This window comes from Symphalangus syndactylus, chromosome 17 (genome assembly GCF_028878055.3).
Source record: "Symphalangus syndactylus isolate Jambi chromosome 17, NHGRI_mSymSyn1-v2.1_pri, whole genome shotgun sequence".
In the NCBI taxonomy this organism is placed as follows: Eukaryota; Metazoa; Chordata; class Mammalia; order Primates; family Hylobatidae; genus Symphalangus; species Symphalangus syndactylus.
In genome coordinates, this window is record NC_072439.2 from 50152475 (window position 1) to 50173990 (window position 21516).

General features: G+C 35.2%; 1 long non-coding RNA gene across 2 annotated transcripts in view; it reads left to right on the forward strand.

Moving 5' to 3' along the window:
* The window catches only part of LOC129466011 (uncharacterized), a 124209-nt gene that overhangs the window by 64493 nt on the left and 38200 nt on the right, over nucleotides 1–21516 (forward strand). For both annotated transcript variants that reach the window (XR_010116439.1, XR_008652060.2), the window contains exons 3-4: nucleotides 9630–9733; nucleotides 16190–16281. This is a non-coding gene — a long non-coding RNA (uncharacterized lncRNA). The remainder of the gene's footprint in view (nucleotides 1–9629; nucleotides 9734–16189; nucleotides 16282–21516) is intronic.

A 21516-nucleotide genomic window follows, 5' to 3' on the forward strand; every position in this document is an offset into this window, starting at 1 on the left:
AGCATCTGCTGCAATTACAGGTGCCTGCATTTAACATGTGTGAAGACGAGAGAAAACTTCAGAAAGATGTTCAGAATACCTAAAGGAAATATAAATATTTTGTGAGGTAAACTATTTTCTTAGGATTGGTATTCCCATAGGTTAACCTTTCACTGATCTGAGCTGACCCTATGTATAATTCACAAGCATGACATTCCTTGGGGAAAAATCATAGACCATGGCCTCCATGTCAAGCAGCTTGAAAAGTACATGGGGATTCAAGCTATCAGACCTCTTGTTATCTTAATAGTTTATTCAGGTTTCACCTCTGAGATTTTAATCAAGCACCTGTGCTATGTGGAGAATAGGAAGCTGGTCATAGCAAAATCTGGAGTAGACAGTTTCATTTCTTGAGTGATTTAATTAGTATCTGGCATTTCACATTAATTGGAAGTTCAGACAATGAGGCATTTTTTAAAGCAGTGAGAAATCTTTGGCATGATTATTCAAATATTAGGTGTGCTTATCATTGCACAAAAGTGGAGATCAAAAACACAGAGGCAAGATTTGTTTAAAGATTAAGGGAGAAGAAGTACAGCCTCGTGGCTGTATTTCATCATAATGTATTGTATATTTAAAGTTTGCTAAGAGAGTAGATCTTAAGTATTTTCACCACACACAAAAAAGATAACCGTGAAATGATAGATTTATTAATTATCTTGATTGCACTAACAATTTCTCAACACATATCTATATCAAAACACCACATTATACACCTTAAATATATTTTTTATTTTTCAATTGTACCTCAATAAAGCTGGACAATACAATAAAGAGAGAAGGATGTGTTAGATAATTGCCATATTAAGACACATAAATCTAAACAAAAAAGAAGAAAAATGTTATTCAAAAAATACCAGACCAGCTTGTGTTATTTGTTTCGATTTCTATAAAATTTTGTTTATATGTATGTATCAAAGTAGGAAAAACATATATTAATATCTCCTGGTATATAGGGTTATCCATGATGTATGAAGTGAAGAAACGCAAAAGCAAGCTGAAAGGAAATGTGTATATTATTCTACTATTTGAAAATAAAATAACCAATCAACCAACCCAAAACTCCATTTTTTTATTTTTTACTTATATGCCTTGTATTCATTTGTGTGAGCGTAGAAGAGTAAACTTGGTAATCTTATGAAAATGGGGGTGAAAAGGATGTGATAATTGGAATTTTAATCACGTTGTTATGTATTATTTCACCAGTTACAACACAGAAGTATACATTTTCTAATTTGAAAAAATCATATAAAGAAATTCATGCAGATTTTAAAAAGATGGTAGAATGAGGCATGAAGCCTATTCTGAAAGCTGAATTTTAGAACAACTTTCTAAAAGCAAACCGGACAGCCATTTAGAGGAACCAAACACCTTGCAGGAGTTTGACATCCAGAAAGAAACAAGCATATATGGTACAGGAATAAATAAGGGTTCTTTTGTCTACAGCAAGCAGGTCAGTCTTGGTCTAAGGTGGCAATCTGAACTAATCCATATAGGGCCATTCAGAATAGATAGATTTGTCTTACCAAAACTGGTGAAATGAAAAGAGGAAATAAAGATTGATTTTATGAATTGCCAGAGTTAGTTTTGTTAGAAAGAATTTGTTTTAGATGTTGCCTTATCAAGTTATTTGGTTCAGTAGGTGTTGCTCCATAAGAGTTGCTTCAAAATTTTTGAAACAGTGTAAGGTTATTACAAAAATATAAAGCAGAAGCTTTTTCAGATTGGGAGCTATGATAGCAGAGGAAAATCATAATTGGAAGCAGAGAAAGGAAAGATACTGGATTAACTGATGATTTACAGTAGACTAAAAGAGCCTAGAAGTCACTATTAAAATTCCACAAGTGGATCCCATTCTGGAATTGGGAAAACTGAGCATTATAAAGGTGTCTGAATAATGAATTATAGCAAAATTGTAAAATAGAAAAAATTAAAATCAAATAGGACACATACATAAAGATGCCACTAAATTTCTCTCAGTGTTCAGAAAATTTAAACTTTGTAATAATATTTTAAAGTGTCCCCAAATGTTAGCTTTTATAGCTTACAGATTAATTGAAAGTTTTCTTTCAAAAATGAATTGTGCTTAATCATGTCCCTTAGAGCTTTCTGCAGCAAAAATACCTACTAAATTCAGTGCTGTCTTATTTATCTAGCTCCTACATAGCCAGGCCTCCAGTTTTTCTGGATGGATTTAGTGTAGAAGTAAACCTATTTTCTTAAAAATGAGGCCAATACATAAGAAGAAAATTCTATTAGGGAAAAGCACCTATAATCTTAGCTGAGTGATCTAAAAAAATTACATCCACTTTTCATGAAATGAAAACCACAGGACTTCATAAATTCTTTCTTTGTAGAGGACAACTTGGTATATCTGAAAGCATGTTCTGTCTGTACAATATATAAAAACAACTCAGAACAGCCTGGGCAACTCAGCCAAGGCAAGAAGAGATCCCACTGTGCAAACTTAAGTCCTGTGCCGACAATTCCGAGATTATTTATTGCACCTTGGTGTTACAGGGAATGAAAGCGACTAATTGTGCATGATCATTTTCAAATGTCTTCCACATCAAATATATCCACTAAATTCAGCACTACATGATTTTTTCTCGCTACCAACCTACCCAAGTGTCTAGATTATGTGGATTGATTGTGGGTGTAACCTTCTGACTCCTGCACTGGGCCAAACACTATGCTAGGCACCGTCACACACATCATATAATTCAGTAGGTAGCACAGTCCTCCCCCATAGGCTTCCTTCTCCCCATTTTATAGATGAATAAGCTGAAGGCAACAAATATTAAGCAACTTGTCCAAAGTCATACAACTATTTAGTGACTAGATTAGGTTTTGAGCCTTAGTAAGTGTGCTTCCAATGCCCAGATTATTTCTACTGTATTATGCTGTCTCTAGGAGGTTATAATTCAAGGTGTCTCTTCTTTTTTGCATTAAAAAGATCAAAATGATTAGGCTGAACTCTTAGCTTTCTTTTATTCCTACTCAGGAGAAGGATGGACTAATGAGCTAGAGTGACCAGTTAATGAAACCACTGGTGATTTAATGAAGACACCGCTGAGACATTTTACAGAATGACCAAATTCACTATATTTCATTACATTTAAAAAACTCTATAAATATGCATGTATACATAATTTTACATAATTATATAAATGGAATCCCCCTTCTCATCAGCCACTACCAGACACTCATCTTCACCTAGAAACCTCTTCCACGTTCACTCTACAACACTTGGACATTTGTTGTTGGTTTTTGAGGTACAACATTTTTTTTTTTATATTCCTTTCTATTTTCCTTCTCATCTTCCCCTAAGGGAACAATGTCTATGTAAATAATCTACATATCCATTTATAGTTTTTCATATTCATATCATTATATGAAACATACATCTATGAATATTCATATCCAACATTACTTATAATATCTATAAATATAAGAAGTTATGTTCTTCTTTTATAAATATTGGATCATATCATGCCTACTTTTCTTCATTCTACATTTTTTAATCAATAATACCTAGGACATGACTGGGCATGGTGGTTGATGCCTGTAATCTCAGCACTTTGGGAAGATGAGGTGGGAGGATGGCTTGAGGCCAGAAGTTTGAGACCAGCCTGAGCAACATAGCACGACTGTTTCTGTGAAAAATAAAAATTAGGCATGGTGGCACGCGCATGTAGTCCTAGCTATTAAGGAGGCTGAAGTGGGGGTATCACTTAAGTCTAGAAGACCGAGGCTGCAGTGAGCCATGATCACACCACTGCACTCCAACCTGGGTGACAGAGAGAGATCCTGTCTCCAAACAAAATAAAATAATAATAAAAAATTAATAATAATATTTATGGCAAACCCCTCTAAGTCAACTAGTATACTCTCTGAGTCATTATTTTTAGTGTTTTTATTATACTTACCAATGCAGCAATAAATATTCATGTATGTATATTTTTATTTGCTGATGTTTTTATTTCTATGAGATTCCCAGGAGTTCTAACCTGGAATATAGTATATGTAGTCTTGATTTTAACCAGTGTTATCAAATATTTTACAAGAAGGCTGTAATTATTCACATTACCAGATAACATTTATGAAGAATATCCTTTTCTCTAAATATTCTTGGCAGCACTAGTTAAGTTTTGATGGAAATAAAATGATATAACACTGTTACTTTAATTTAAATATCCCTTGCTACTATAATATTTAGACATTTTTGACAAGGTTTATTCACATAGATTTGGTTTTTATTTTCTATGAAATTGTTTATTTTCTTATAAGTTTTTAAATATGGTTCATAACCCTTTGTTCAAAAAAGATGTGTGGAGCTGTTTTGTTTTTGTTTCATTACAAAAGCCTATCATTTATTTACTATTTGGGGTGTCTGGCTAAAGTTTTAAATTCAATTTAGTCAAATAAGTCTATCTTTCCTTTTAAAAATATTTGTATCTTCTGCCTTGGTTAAAAGTTTCTCCTGATCCTATATTGTCAATATTATCACTTACATGTCCTCTAAGATTATTGTGGCTTTATTTTTTTCTACTTAGATACTTAATTTAATCTAGCATTTAAGAATTATATAGAATTTTTTCTAGATAACAATTTGCTGCTATCGTTTATTAAATTCATCATCCTTTCCTGATTAATTGAAATGTTCACCTTTGTTGTGCATTAAATTCATAAACATTCTGGTGATGAGGATGCAGGAAAACACTACCCCAAAATATGATACCTCGGAAACTGAGAAAACAGCAGAAGTAGGAAGGCCGCTCTCATCTTCCCCTCACCTTTCACACTTGAAGCAAGCCAGAAAACCTAGGAAGGTCACTTTCTGATCTTTTCCCTCCCTTCTCTCCAAAGACTCTCTTATGACAAGTGTCCTTTCTGATACCTGGAGAAGGGAAATCTCATACAGAGATGCCAAGAATCTGGACAAACTTTTGTTACTCCCAGTGTATTACCATTAGATCACACTCCCTTTTGGTCACACTTCTACACAACTGCCCGCTCTTCATCAAACTTAGCGTAAAAATATACCTTTTCTCTGTTTCTTTTGGTCTTCATTTCTGATGTCTCCTATGTCACATAAAACTTACATTAAATTTGTATGCTTTTTATATCTGTCCTTTATAATAGGGGTCTCAGCCATGAACCTAGTGATGGGTGAGGAAAGAAATCTTTTCTCTCCTACACTGGCATTCCTTCCTGGAAACTTTACATCTTATAATTTAGAATTCCATATTATCCAAGAAGCACAAGTGGCACCAATTTAAAAAAAAAACTTTATTGCTTATCAAATGTAAATTGAGTATAAGATGGAATAAGAACTTTGAAAATACAAGAGTGTGGTAATTCCTATCCCAAAGGGACTTACCAGTTATTAGAAGGTAATAGGACGATATGGGATGTACACAAAAAGTGTTAATTAACAATGCCACGCAACAATACCATGTGAGATCTATGAGGTCTATTATGACAAGACAAAACTATGGGAGAAGCAGTTGATGATATGTGGTTTCACATCAGAAGGAATAAAAGCAGTGTAGCCTGCAATGTGCAGAAGAAACTTTGGTGGAAGGGGGCAGACATAGCCCTTAAAATGAAATTAGATCATTAACACCAGAATTTAGAAGCTCTGAATATTTCAGCATCCAGAATTTCCAAATGTTGTTTATATAGAAAAAAAGAAAATATTTTGTTGATGACACCACACACAATAACTGATATCAACTACCAATGAAAAATGCACAATTTAAAAATAATATGCCACAATGATTGCTTAATTTTTCACATTTTGATCTTAAATATATTTTCATACTTTTTTGAATTATGATATTGCCTTAAAATTCTATTTTACAACATTTAAAAAGAATCAACTAAGGTAAGTGTAGGCATCTCTTTGAATAGTGAGATCCAGCTAGTTTCTATCCATTAATTCATGTAAAATTCCTGTAATGTATGAAAATAGGAGGAGACAGGACCCAAGTTTTGTATTTGTGTTTGTTTCTCTTTGTGATGTGTGAAGACTGCTGCCAATTGGTAGTAGGGGTACTCCATCATTACACCATTAATAGATCTCTCCAGAACAAGGTTTCATTACTGTGGATATTGGATAAGGCTCTGCCAGAAGGCTTTCAATACCCTAAGGATAAGATGTGCTAAGTCCCCAAATTAGGTGCAGCCGTCTTTGGGCAAGAATTTGAGGTTTGCAGGGATGTTTATGCTGGGGTTTGAGGAGCCTTGATCAAGATATTTCCCTAGGGTGACAAATCCATAATTGCACTTATCAACTTTAGGCTGCCTTGATTAATGCAACCTTCTGTGATTTATCACCTAGAATATTTTTAAACAGGTGCTCTCTTTCCATTGTAATAGACTGGAGTTTTTCAGAAGTGACAACACAGGCTTGTTTTATTTATTTGTTTTGTGAAATTCAATGAGAATGCATTACAAGCAAAAATACCCAGTCATTTTGTAGAGACCTGAGGTTAGTGTAGTTAGTTTTGTAGAGGCCTGGGGTTAGAGGGTTAGTTGATGTCAGCCTGTGATGATTTCTACCTGACTTTCTTGACCCTTTAAAAAGAAGTTGCTGCTTTTTTAAATGTTACTCCCTACCTCCAGACACCTAACACTCACAGTATACTGTCTTGGATCCCAAATCTTCCTATCCTTGGAGAATCTCGAAACTAACTGCCTAGTATATAAGAATCAAATATAGCATACCAAAGAGCATTGACAGAAAAATCACACACACACACACACACACACACACACGCAACATTGGGCATACTTGATGAGAACTTTTAAACTATGGAAAAATATGTTAGAAATCTAAAGTTAACTGTTATGCAAGTGGTATACAGCCATGCACACCAATTTTACCATTTTAGTGTTTAGAGTAGTCTGGACCCAGCAGGAGTAACAAATTCTTTTCACTACTTTATAGTTGTGCCAAACATATTTCTATAGGGCAGCAGTACATCACAGTGGATCAGAAAGTAGTCTCTGAGTGTCAACATCCTGGAATGTAAACCTGGCCTCACCATTTATTAGCTGTATGACCTTGGAAAAATTAATTAACCTCTCTGTGCCCAAATCGTCTCATTTGTGAAGTGGAGTTGATAACTACCTACTTCACAGGACTATTCTGAGGATTAAATCAAATAAAATATATGGAAAGCTTTGCTATTTTAATTAAAAAAAAAAACACTATTTAACCTATCAATGGACTACAGATTATCTTAAGTCAAGAGCACCTTCTATTTTCCTAAAATCAATTAAAGATCAGCTTACTTTGGTTCTCATCTATTTATTAAAACACATGAGATGGACAATACTTACCAGTACTTTGATGAACCCACAAACTGGGAGTAAATAAAATTTGTATTTTCAAACATCTGGTCTGTGTAACCCAGGCTACTGTCTCATTAGACATACTGGTTTCTCACTATCAGAGTAAGTTTAGAATGGGCTGAAAATTCGCTATTTGAAAATCTATATACCTCAACTTGTATTTCCTTCCAGAAAACAGAAAAAAAAAGAGAGATAGTAAAGATAATGGGTAACACATGAAGCAAAATCTAAGCCTTTCAGAAAGCCTTGTGAGCTAAGCAAAGATGAAATTATTTTCTGGCTGTGAGGAAAGAATGTGAGTGCTTAAAGGCTCAAGTTGCCCACAGATTCCTGCGATAGTGTGTAATCTACTTTGCTTAATTCTGTAGAACCGTTATTCCCAAACCTAGCAGCATGTCAGAATCTTTTTGAAGAGTGTCTTTAAAAAGTACAGTTTCTTGAACTCTGTCCAGGCCAACAGAATCAGTATCTCCAAGGAGATAGCCCTGAAATACATGTTTTTAAAAAGTTTTTATAGTAGTTCTTTATACAAAACTATATTTGATAATCAAGGACCAGAGATTTTTTTTATTATACTTTAAGTTCTAGGGTACATGTGCACAACGTGCAGGTTTGTTACATTATGTATACATGTGCCATGTTGGTGTGCTGCACCCATTAACTCATCATTTGCATTAAGTATATCTCCTAATGCTATCCCTCCCCCCTCCTCCCATCCCACAACACGCCTCAGTGTGTGATGTTCCCCATCCTATGTCCAAGTGTTCTCATTGTTCAATTCTCACCTATAAGTGAGAACATGCGGTGTTTGGTTTTCTGTCCTTGCGTTAGTTTGCTCAGAATGATGTTTCCAGCTTCATCCATGTCCCTACAAAGGACATGAACTCATCCTTTTTTATGGCTGCATAGTATTCCATGGTGTATATGTGCCACATTTTCTTAATCCAGTCTATCATTGATGGACATTTGGGTTGGTTTCAAGCCTTTGCTATTGTGAATAGTGCTGCAATAAACATACATGTGCATGTGTGTTTATAGCAGCATGATTTATAATCCTTTGGGTATATACCCAGTAATGGGATGGCTGGGCCAAATGGTATTTCTAGATCCTTGAGGAATTGCCACACTGTCTTCCACAATGGTTGAACTAGTTTACAGTCCCACCAACAGTGTAAAAGTAAGAACCAGAGATTTTTTAAATAAACTTTTGTTTTTACGTTGGAATAAGTTTGGATGACACTACCGAGTTCTCGTATACCTTGACTCATTTGCCCCTGTTAACATTTCATATAATAATAATGGCACATATGTCAAAAGCAGAAAATTAACACTGGCAAATTACTAATGTCTTTTTCATATTCCTGAATCCAATACAGGATGCTATAACACTTTTAATCATCATGCCTCCTTAGTCTCCTCTGGCCTGTGGCGGTTTCTCAGTTTTTCAAAACTTTGAGAACTTTGAAGCATGTCTTCAATGTAGAATTTCCTCTTTTTCAGACTGAGGTTGTGGGTTTTGGAAATGAGTACCATAGAGGCAAAGTGCCCTTCTCTTGCATCCTATTAGAGAGTACATGATACCAACATAACATCACTGGTGGTATTAGCCTCCATCATTTGATTAAGGCAGTGTCTACCAGATCACTCCACTGTTAAGTTACTATTTTCCCATTCTCATACTCTGTTCATTAGAAATAAGTCTTTAAATCTAGTCAAGGGTTGGCTGTATGCATGTTAAAGGGGTGGTATGGAGAGATGAATCAAGCTCCACTTCCTGGAGGAAGGAGTATAAGTGAAGGTTTGTGATCAAAGTAGTACTTCCAGAAAACTGGGTTAACTAGGTACATTGGTGAAAGGAGATTATTGGCTGGGAAATCAGTGGCAAAATTCAAACCAGAGGAAATGAGGACATGAACAAAAAGCAAAGGCATTGATGAGAAGGAACATATATTTAAAAAATATTGTGGAAGTGAAAGAAACCATGGTTACTGATTAGACATGTGGGAGAGAGAGAGAAAAATATATATTTACCAGATATATTGAGGTTTTGATCCTGAGTAACTTAGAAGAGGGTAATGCAATAAAGAACAGAGAAAGAGGATACCTTTGGTTGGGACATACAGAATTCAAAGGCTTGTGGGCATCAAGGTAGACATGTTGAACAAGCAGTTAGAAATTGAATGGCAAAACAATTTACCTCCTTGTGAATTATGCTATCTATCTTCCAGGGCCCATTATACAGGCTGCCTTTCCAGCTCTCCAATCATGCTTCCAAGAAAACTGCTCACTCTCAGAACCAAGGTTCAAGTTGTACGTTGTGATTTGGGTACAGGTAAGAGGAAACACCCTCAAATAGATTTGGATCATTCCAGATGTCCTATAAATGAAGTTTGACATTTGCTCAAGTATCACCACCTCACTGTAAAAGCAATGAATCTACCTTCATTGTGAAGATTTGGGGACTAGAATTAATGAGTACAGTAACCTTATGGATAGAACCTTCAGAGTTTTCATTATCTATGTGAAGAGATAATTCTAAATTATTTGAGATCTAGTATCTGTCAGCTTGGGAACTGATGTCTAGTCCCAAGACTAGACAAGGAAACCCTTATTAGTATTTTTATTTTCCATTTCAAATAAAAAGGGTATGCGTTAAAAAAAAAAAACTGAGCTGGTTCAAGCTGTAAAGCATTTCTTAATTATATGGTTGGTAATGGCTGAAAGCCAGAGGACTCCCAGACAAAAAAGAAAAAAGTATGTTGATTAAATATTTTCCCCTTTTGAGGGTAGATGGAAAGAATAAAAGGAATTTCAGAGTCTCAGGTTGTTAGGAACCTGCAAAGGTGATTTCTTTTTTTCTGTTCCTTCACCTTGGCAAGGTGATAAGGAAGAAGAGGAGAAGTAGGAGGCACAGGGCCATGAAAATGGACCCAAGTTGATGGGGCTCTGTTCTCTTGTAAATGGCCATCCTTCCAGGACAGCCTTTCTCACAGGCTACTTCAGCATCTACTGACTGATCTCTGAAATTTGTTTCTGTCATTTCACCTTTATACCTCAGAGTTTGTAATCCATTCCTTTTGTGCTGTTAATGATAAACCACTTGTAAAGACCAGTTTAATTTATTTCTAAAGAGACAAAAATACTAAGTACACAGACTTTAAGAAAATTTTTTTAAATTTTTTCCCTCTCTTTTTGTTGTTTAAAACAAACTTTTCACTTCTTCCTCTCTTTTTCTCATTTATCATCTTATTTCTTATTTACAGTTTTACTTGTTTGTGATAGTGGCAGGGTGATATTAATTTCAAAACCCTTGGAGACATACTTTGTTGAATCTGAAAGTTAAAGGTGGCTTTGTGCTTAGCCTTTTCCTAGAAAGATCTAATATTAAAATGTGACTTGCTATTACAAAATTTTTCGTGTAAATTATGTGCTTTAAAAAGAAATGAGAAAGGCTTCCTGAGAAAATGGTCTTTATCATGCTATATCCTATGAGCATCCTGTGGCCACTGAACACTCACATTCTCTTACTCTTGCCAACCTATCACTGTTTCCCATTCATAATTATGCTCTCACCTTCACTCTGTTCGATATTGCTTTCTTGTCCAATCACCAACAAACAAACACTTATCTTTGCCTAGAAACCTCTTCCACATTTGGTTTTCAACACTTAGAACTTCACATTTTATGTTTTTCTCCTACCTCTCATTTTTATTTTCACTTACATTTTGCCTTTTCCCTGCCGCTTTCTGGGATGATTATTAAAGCATGACTCTGCCCTTACTCAGCTGTTGAGCATAACCTACCACCCACTTTTCCTAAAATATTTAGTAGTGATTTAAAAAGAATAAAACAATAGGAAAAGAGATTGTCTGAGGATACATAGTTCTTTCAGTCTAGACCTGTGATTATCAACCATTTTGCAGTCATGGGCTGCTTTGAGAATCTGCTTAAAACTAGGAACATTTCTCCAGAAAGATTCACACAATCGCATAACACATACTGCTGTAGTTTGTTTTGTGTTGCTGTAAAAGAATACCACAGACTGCATAATTTATAAACAATAGAGTTTATTTCGTTCACAGCTCTAGAGGCTGGAAAGTCCAAGAGCAGGGTGCTAGCATCTATTGAGAGCCTTCATGCTGTGTCATCCCATGACTTAAGTCAGAAGGGCAAGAGAGGCAAGAGCAAGAGATAGAGAAGGCCAAATTCACTTTTATAACAACCCATTCTCACAATAACAAACCTACTCCTGTGATAATGACAATAATCCATTCATAAGGGCAGAGCCCTCCTGGCCTAATCACCTCTTAACAGTCCCATCTCTCAATATCATCACAATGGCAACTACATTTCAACATTAGTTTTGGAGGGGACTTTCAAGTCATAGCACATATCAGTCTAGGTACATGGATTCCCTGAAACAAGGTGAGTCACTGCTTTTCCAAGTAAGCTAAATTATATATCTTATATGAAAATGGTTAATTAAAAATCATTGTCCCTGAACAGCATTATTTGGGTGATTCTAGAACTGTTTCTAAGGAACTGTTCCCTAATGTTAAGCCCACAAAGCATAATGGGATACACTTCAAGAAGCACATCCAAGAGATTCATTATTTTATTAAAGGAAGATATATTATTCAGCAGTTTGTTGACTGATTCACATCTCACTCAGCTTCAGAAATCCCTCTGTTTTACTGCCAGGAAGCCTGTGCCAGGCACACTCCCACTTCCAGATTCTCCTACCTGACTGACCTTGTCTTCTTTAGAGATGTTTAGGGTTGACACTCACCTCCTCGAGGTGTTTCCTCAACTACAACCCCATAGTTTCTAATATTCCAGTAAAGGTGCTCATCCAAAGGCTCCCCTTTCTCATGTGACTCTGTGATGTGTGTTTCTAAAACATCTCTACCAAAGTGCCCATACTTGTAGAGACAGTGAGTGTATGGTGCAGGGGAGAAAAAATTTCTCCTCCACCTTGTTAGGGTTTCTGGCTTGGCCTAAAAATTAAACTGATATCAACAAATGAAGAGGAGAAAGCATCCACATTTTATTCAGTAAAATTTTACATGTACATGTGCGTTCTAAGGATATATTAAAGACTGAAAGAAACAGAGCCAAACACTTACATACAGGGTTGAACAAAGAGTAGTAAATTATGAAAATGTAACAAGACAAAGGAGTTTGGGCTAAGACAGTTAATAGTGAAAAAGTAGTAACTAGAAAGATAGATAAAGGTTAATTTAACAAGGTTTGTTTGTATACATTTTTCTTGGTCTCCACTCCCCATCTCTGGAGATGAACATGTCTTAGTTTCTCCAAGTGCAGGGAAGACATCTTTCACATGGAAGAAGTTTTATTTCCTGCTTTTGGGAAGAAAAGAAGGAAGATCAGAGTGCCCTTTTGCATCTACTGTTTTTCAAATTCTTTTAATTCAAAATAATCAATATGCCAGAGTAGCACGTTTTGGAGTGGCATGTTCTGAGTTCTTTCAATGTCAACAGGGCTTTTAAAACTTCTGTTTTCGTGTAAAGATACACATGAAGTTGGTTTTCTATTCCATTTGATATAAAGATATTATTTATTTTAAAATTACTTGCCATTGAGGGAAATAGATTGTCCATGAACATACACTATGTAGATCTAGGACTTACAATATTAGCTGAGCACTAGAGAAGAAGCCTAGGGTGTATGAATTCCGTGGAGATCGAGAAGCTCAGCAATAGAACTTTCATTGCTTAGTCTAACTCTTGTTTTGTAAAGTATGTCTACTATTTGAACATTTTTTTGAAAAAGTTTTTTTATCTGAAAAAATGCTTCTAGGTCCAGCACCAGTTTTTCCTCTTCCATGATCACGACCTATTCTCTAATTCCCATAACAGGAATTAATTGCAACTTCTCCCGAAAAAGAAGTCAGTTATATTCACTGAGATCATAAAATGTAAAAGAACTGACTGAGAAATGCGAAGTAAAGGGACAGATATTTTTAGAATCCCTATAACGTGCCAGTATGTTCATAAATCATTTTATTTAATGTTGCATTAATTCCATGATATTTCTACTGTTATTCTCAAATGAAGACACATAAGCCACATGTTGAATAACCTGCCCTAACACACTGCTAGAAAGTGGCAAAGATAGTTAGAAATTTTGGTTTGTTTAGTTTTAAAATCCGTAATTTTTATTGCATCTAGTTTAGTTTTTTGTCCTCTATAGCAATTGCCTCTCAAAAATGGAGACAAACAAATGAACCTACTTAACTCTCAAAATAGAAATGCTAATGAGTACTGATAATGACTTTGTATTTTAGTATGTTTTTTCAATGAAGAAATTACTTTGTAAGACAGTATTATTTATTATTTACAACAAGTTTTCTTGACACTGTTTTTCATCCATCAAGAAGCGGCATATCACTGAATAAAACGGTAAAATAGAGGACACTTTTGGTTTACAACTTTTATATACAGACCCCTGGGAAGTTACAGAGGTATTGCCAGAGTACCTAAATCTGTATGCGCATTTTGAATTGTTTGCAAGTTGAATAAGGTGTCTCCTGGAAACATTAATTTGCATCTAGTCTTTAGAATGTATAAAGAGAATATTCCCAGTTAATAAATATTTTACTGAATTCAGAGTCATTTTTTACACTTTGAGTATTTTTTAACTAAATGAATACTTATATATCTGAAAGCACAGAGATAATCAATGATTTTATTTTATTTCGGAAAGTGGTTTTAGTGCTGATAAAGATTGAGAACTCCTAGATTTTTTTTTTTTATAATTGCTCCATGTGGTTTTCAGAAGTAAACTAAATTTACTTTTGCACTGCACTGCATTTTATGTCTCTGTGGAAACATTTTGAAGTACATGGTGGATTTAATCCCATTAATCTTTGGAAATATGATGAGTGGTTCCGTTTCTGATTTTTCATAATCAGCTGGCCTGGCTATAAGATATTATTGCCTTATAGGGACATCTGCTGGTAGATAAATAAAGATCTGGAACAATAAAATACTGTCTTCTCAGTATTTCCCAGGGCATCCCTCTGAGACTGCAGGCTTGTGTGCATCTGCTTCAGATAGTGCATGGCTGTTAAAGTTCTGAATATTATATAATTTCACAGTCCAATCCTTCTGAGGTCACATAAAACTTGCCTTCATTACATATATGCTTTGTTACCACAACAGATTCACACATGTATTAACTTTAAAAAAAAAAAAAAACGACCACATATTATCCTGGAAACCTCAGGCTTTCTAGAAGCTTATGTAGTCTGGGGCAGATGGCATGAGAATTGCCGCACTTGGAGTACACAGACTCCCCACAATAAGTCGTCACATGCTCTGTTACCTGCCTTGGCTTTTTCAGATACACATTATCATCAGATACATGCAAAAAAAAAAGCCACTCTTTCTGTTCCCAAATTGCAAAAACAAAAGTAAAATAAATTTAATCATGTTACTAACTTCTTAACCTTAAGGCCTTTAGTTTTTTCACAAGGAAAAGTATCTTAATAACTTTATCATTAAGTTGAAATGCTCCTCTTTCACTCAGCTACACAAGATTTTTCAGTAAGAATTAGCTGCACTAATTAATTAATTACTACCAATTACTTCAAAAATAATTACTTGGTGAAAGTAAAGCAACCGGTAGTACTATTTCTACTAACCTTAACCATCACCAGAAGGATGAAATAATTGATTTTCTTTTGGTGTTTCATTGAAGAAAGATCACCTTCATACTCTGTCTTTGGAAAAGCAGCACTGTATTAAATCACATATTGTAGACTTAAAGTTAAATTGTCCATAAACGTCAATATTGCCAACAGTACAGAGTAGTAACTTATTCATGCCACTTCTTTAAACTTACCACACATTAATGTGCTAATGTGATGGAAAATAAAGAATCATCATGTGCCTTCCAAATGCTGCTTTCCCTATTGTTTATATATGTATTTTGTAAGTGACTAGAAGACTGTTTCATCAGCTAAGGGATGCCTTGCCAAAAGAAACAACATAATCATTAACTAATTACAACTAAATAATAGCATCACACATTTTGACAGGTTAACACACATTCTATTACAAGTTGGAAACTTGAGAAAGAGAATAATGAAGCTACTACTCTTGCAAAATCCTCAAATGCCAATAGAGAAAATAAACTCTTCAAGGATTTTCACCAACCATGTGTTTTTCTTTTTCTTCTTGCCCTCATTGTACAAAAACAAACAATGTGAAGTTGAGTTAACATTCTAAACTAATTCAGTAATCAGTAACTTATTTTTACCAATTTTATCCAATTATAAATCAGAGTCTACCCACATTCACAGTTTAAACATGCTGAAATCATCATTTTAGGCCCTTTTCCCCTTTATCAATGAAGCAGCAAGATACACATGGGCTCAGATATAAAAAGAACAAGGAAAACCAGGAGAGGAAAATTGGTATTTTCAAATGAAATCTAGTTCATTAAAAATCCAAAAAGCAAAACACAAAGACATGCCTAAAATGGCATATTACCAAAATTGTCTCTGAAGAGCTTCTCAGTTTAACTGAAAAAAAATAATTTTAGAAGGATTAATAAAAAATTAAATCATCTATTTTATAATTTCTTTCTTACAAAATGACTCCAATACTATAAGTAGAGTGTCTCATTGTTCTCAATCACCCCATACATATTACACCAAAATTCTTCAGAAAAGAAAAGAAAAAAAATAGAGGGTGCTTTCTAAGCCCTGTCCTTTAGAAAGTAAATAAGATGACAATTAAAGAATTGTTCTCCACCCTTGTAGGTACTGAAGTATATATAAGTAAGTACTACAGACTGTTAAACCCCGTACAATGTGACCGGAGAAAGAATCACTACATGTCAAGCGGTATGCATGTAAGTATAGAATATCTAGTTGTTGGGTTTTTTCTTTTAGTTTACTTATTATAGCTTGTAAAAAAAGTTTCCCTTAATTCTACTATTATAAAATTTCACTAGCAAAGACATAAAGTTGGCCAGTTTGCTACTGCTAGGGTAATGAGTAAAGAGAGTTGGCATATCAAACTAAACACTGGGCACACAAAAAACACTGAAAATCAATTACAATATAAGAAGTAAGTCATTTATTTTGTCCTTAAGACTTGATATGGAATGATAAAAATTTTAAATGACTATATATTTTTCTTGTGGGAGAAAACTGAATCATTACTTAGCATACAACAAAAGAGAATCTAAAAGGAAGGAATGTTAACATAAGAAGATGAAATGAGATCCATATATTAAAGAGTGATATTAGTTTTGCAAACCCCCCAAAATTGTAGAAAAAATTAAATTACTTACCTTTCTAGTTCAGTACAAATCTCCTACAGCTAATTATCATGAGATATTGCCTGGAAATTAACCAGTCATGTTGTGTTTCCATCTATCTCCAGATTTACAATTAGTAATGCTATTAATGTGGTTCCTGTACTTAGCGTTACTAATTATATTGCTATGAACTAATGGTGTTAAAAATAGCAATAGCCATCAACTACCAATTAATGCTTAATGAGAGCATATAAACCCTGGCATTGTAATGAATTTCAGAATTATTGTTGCTTGTATTCCTTTTGCAATTGTGCAAAAATGGGTGTAACCAGTAACCACTGAAGTAGGGCATTGATTGAAAGCATAGTTACCACATCATTGCAGGAAAATCAAGAGAAGAAATAAATGGCTCCTTCATGGAATATATGTGTGTCCTTTTAATCTTACAATTCAACACACAGATTTTTGGAAAGATTCTTTTCTAGTTACGCATATAAGAACACAACTGAAGCATGATTTGTAAAGATGTTGTTTCAAACCTGTGAATAAAATAGGACTTTTTTTAAAACTTTGGAAGATTAGTTTCTATAAAAGAACCAGTCAACAAATCATTTATCCTAGAATTTACATAGAGTATAATATCTCAGAAGTTCAGACATAAGATAGAGATATTAGCTAGGTTAAGCTGGGTTATGCTACAGTAACAAATACCCACCAATGGCTTAACATTCAAAAATTTATTTCTTGCTTATGCTGTATGTCCAGCATTGTCACTTAGGAACTAATGCTTACTAGTTACTCAGGAACCCAGGCTGAAAGAGATTCCATCTTGTCATGTGTTTTCATTACCTGCAGAGGGAACTGGGAAAATTGTCTTTTGTCTATTATTTCTATCCAAAAGTGACTTATATTACTTTAGATGACATTTCATTGGGAAAAAAACCAAGTCATATGCTTGTGTCTAAGTTCAAACTGATGGAGAATGACAGCAAGAAAGAGAATAACTAGAATACCAAGAAACAGCTATATATGTTTTAGTACTTTGGCACTGTTTTAATGACCAAAGCAAGAAGACTTTGTACCAGCCACTGCAAAAACATGCCAAATTGTAAAGACCATCGAGGCTAGGAAGAAACTGCATCAACTAACGAGCAAAATAACCAGCTAACATCATAATGACAGTATCAAATTCACACATAACAATATTAACTTTAAATGTAAATGTGAATTAAAAGACACAGACTGGCAAATTGGATAAGGAGTCAAGAACCATCAGTGTGCTGTATTCAGGAAACCCATCTCACGTGCAGAGACACACATAGACTCAAAATAAAGGGATGGAGGAAGATCTACCAAGCAAATGGAAAACAAAAAAAGGCAGGGGTTGCAATCCTAGTCTCTGATAAAATGGACTTTAAACCAACAAAGATCAAAAGAGACAAAGAAGGCCATTACATAATAGTAAAGGGATCAATTCAACAAGAAGAGCTAACTATCCTAAAAATATATGCACCCAACACAGGAGCACCCAGATTCATAAAGCAAGTCCTGAGTGACCTACAAAGAGACTTAAACCCCCACACAATAATAATGGGAGATTTTAACACCCCACTGTCAACATTAGATCAACGAGACAGAAAGTTAACAAGGATACCCAGGAATTGAACTCAGCTCTGCACCAAGCGGACCTAATAGACATCTACAGAACTCTCCACCCCAAATCAACAGAATATACATTTTTTTCAGCACCACACCACATCTATTCCAAAATTGACCACATAGTTGGAAGTAAAGCTCTCCTCAGCAAATGTAAAAGAACAGAAATTATAACAAACTGTCTCTCAGACCACAGTGCAATCCAACTAGAACTCAGGATTAAGAAACTCACTCAAAACCACTCAACTACATGGAAACTGAACAACCTGCTCCTGAATGACTACTGGGTACATAACGAAATGAAGGCACAAATAAAGATGTTCTTTGAAACCAACGAGAACAAAGACATAACATACCAGAATCTCTGGGATACATTCAAAGTAGTGTGTAGAGGGAAATTTATAGCACCACAAGAGAAAGCAGGAAAGATCCAAAATTGGCACCCTAACATCACGATTAAAACAACTAGAAAAGCAAGAGCAAACACATTCAAAAGCTAGCAGAAGGCAAGAAATAACTAAAATCAGAGCAGAACTGAAGGCAATAGAGACACAAAAAACTCTTCAAAAAATTAATGAATCCAGGAGGTGGTTTTTTGAAAACATCAACAAAATTGATAGACCGCTAGCAAAACTAATAAAGAAGAAAAGAGAGAAGAATCAAATAGACGCAATAAAAAATGAAAAAGGGGATATCACCACCGATCCCACAGAAATACAATCTACCATCAGAGAATACTACAAACACCAATACACAAATAAACTAGAAAATCTAGAAGAAATGGATAAATTCTTTGACAAATACACCCTCCCAAAACTAAACCAGGAAGAAGTTGAATCTCTGAATAGACCAATAACAGGCTCTGAAATTGTGGCAATAATCAATAGCTTACCAACCAAAAAGAGTCCAGGACCAGAGGGTTTCACAGCCAAATTCTACCAAAGGTACAAGGAGGAACTGGTACCATTCCTTCTGAAACTATTCCAATAGATAGAAAAAGAGGGAATCCTCCCTAACACATGTTATGAAGCCAGCATCATCCTGATACCAAAGCCTAGCAGAGACACAACCAAAGAAGAGAATTTCAGACCAATATCCTTGATGAACATTGATGCAAAAATCCTCAATAAAATACTGGCAAACTGAATCCAGCAGCACATCAAAAAGCTTATCTACCATGATCAAGTGGACTTCATCCCTGGGATGCAAGGCTGGTTCAACATACGCAAATCAATAAATGTAATCCAGCATATAAACAGAACCAAAGACAAAAACCACATGATTATCTCAATAGATGCAGAAAAGGCCTTTGACAAAATTCAACAACCCTTCATGCTAAAAATTCTCAATAAATTAGGTGTTGATGGGACATATCTCAAAATAATAAGAGCTATCTATGACAAACCCACAGCCAATATCATACTGAATGGGCAAAAACTGGAAGCATTCCCTTTGAAAACTGGCACAAGACAGGGATGTCCTCTCTCACCACTCCTATTCAACATAGTGCTGGAAGTTCTGGCCAGGGCAATCAGGCAGGAGAAGGAAATAAAGGGTATTCAATTAGGAAAAGAGGAAGTCAAATTGTCCCTGTTTGCAGATGACATGATTGTATATCTAGAAAACCCCATTGTCTCAGCCCAAAATCTCCTTAAGCTGATTAGCAACTTCAGCAAAGTCTCAGGATACAAAAATCAATATACAAAAATCACAAGCATTCTTGTACACCAATCACAGACAAACAGAGAGCCAAATCATGAGTGAACTCCCATTCACAATTGCTTCAAAGAGAATAAAATACCTAGGAATCCAAATTACAAGGGACGTGAAGGACCTCTTCAAGGAGAACTACAAACCACTGCTCAATGAAATAAAAGAGGATACAAACAAGTGGAAGAACATTCCATGCTCATGGGTTGGAAGAATCAATATTGTGAAAATGGCCATACTGCCCAAGGTAATTTATAGATTCAATGCCATCCCCATCAAGCTACCAATGACTTTCTTCACAGAATTGGAAAAAACTACTTGAAAGTTCATATGGAACCAAAAAAGAGCCCGTGTCGCCAAGTCAATCCTAAGCCAAAAGAACAATGCTGGAGGCATCACGCTACCTGACTTCAAACTATACTACAAGGCTACAGTAACCAAAACAGCATGGTACTGGTACCAAAACAGAGACATAGATCAATGGAACAGAACAGAGCCCTCAGAAATAATGCCGCATATCTACAACTATCTGATCTTTGACAAACCTGACAAAAACAAGCAATGGGAAAAGGATTCCCTATTTAATAAATGGTGCTGGGAAAACTGGCTAGCCATATGTAGAAAGCTGAAACTGGATCCCTTCCTTACACCTTACACAAAAATTAATTCAAGATGGATTAAAGACTTACATGTTAGGCCTAAAACCATAAAAACCCTAGAAGAAAACCTAGGCAATACCATTCAGGACATAGGCATGGGCAAGGACTTCATATCTAAAACACCAAAAGCAATGGGAACAAAAGCCAAAATTGACAAATGGGATCTAATTAAACTAAAGAGCTTCTGCACGGCAAAAGAAACTACCATCAGAATGAACAGGCAACCTACAAAATGGGAGAAAATTTTCGTAACCTACTCATCTGACAAAGGGCTAATATCCAGAATCTACAATGAACTCAAACAAATTTACAAGAAAAAAACAAACGACTCCATCAAAAAGTGGGCGAAGGACATGAACAGACACTCTAAAAGAAGACATTTATGCAGCCAAAAAACACATGAAAAAATGCTCATCATCAATCACTGGCCATCAGAGAAATGCAAATCAAAACCACAATGAGATACCATTTCACACCAGTTAGAATGGCGATCATTAAAAAGTCAGGAAACAACAGGTGCTGGAGAGGATGTGGAGAAATAGGAACACTTTTACACTGTTGGTAGGACTGTAAACTAGTTCAACCATTGTGGAAGTCAGTGTGGCGATTCCTCAGGGATCTAGAACTAGAAATACCAACTGACCCAGCCATCCCATTATTGGGTATATACCCAAAGGACTATCAATCATGCTGCTATAAAGACACATGCACACGTATGTTTATTGCGGCACTACTCACAATAGCAAAGACTTGGAACCAACCCAAATGTCCAACAACGATAGACTGGATGAAGAAAATG